Below are 644 nucleotides of genomic sequence, written 5' to 3'. Positions count from 1 at the left end.
GCCAGTGCGGAGGCCTTCCATAAACACGGTCACTGTGACCGCCTCCGGGAGGGGATCTACTGCCATCCCGGCAATGAGAGTTTGCATCTCTTGGACAAAGTCCACCAATTCCTTGTTGCCCTGTCAAGCGGCAAGGAAACGTGATCGCACGCGATACGCCTGATCAGGCGGCAAGAACACTCGTAGAGCTACAATTTCAGCACTGCCCATGAGGGAAACGCAGCTCCGACCGAAGTGCCGCACGTCAGTACCCATTCTCGCGCTCGACCACCGAGCTTGGAGATGGCTTGCGTCACGCGCTATTGCTTGTTTTGGAGCATGGCAATGAGATGTTATGGCCTTCTTGACCTCTCTCGCCCAGAGCAGGAGTTTTTCTCCATCCTCCCCTCAAAGACCTTAACGCTCACCATGAGCGCCTTAGGTCGGGGGAAGTCTTCCGTCACCGACGGTGGCGTCATAGATGCAAACGATACAGACATCTTCTGCTTCAGGTGCTCTAGCAGCGCGTTTTCGTAATCTAACAACGCCTCTAGACGCGCACCAATTACCTCGGGGCCTTGTGCTACAAGGTTTTGTACGTTCTCAGGGCCAAGCAACGACATCAGCTTGTTAAGCCCGTCCTGCATGCCCTGGGCAAAGAGGAG

The sequence above is a fragment of the Plasmopara halstedii genome, assembly GCF_900000015.1.
Source record: "Plasmopara halstedii genome assembly, contig: Scaffold_650, whole genome shotgun sequence".
Classification (NCBI taxonomy): domain Eukaryota; phylum Oomycota; class Peronosporomycetes; order Peronosporales; family Peronosporaceae; genus Plasmopara; species Plasmopara halstedii.
Note: the sequence above shows the minus strand (reverse complement) of the source record.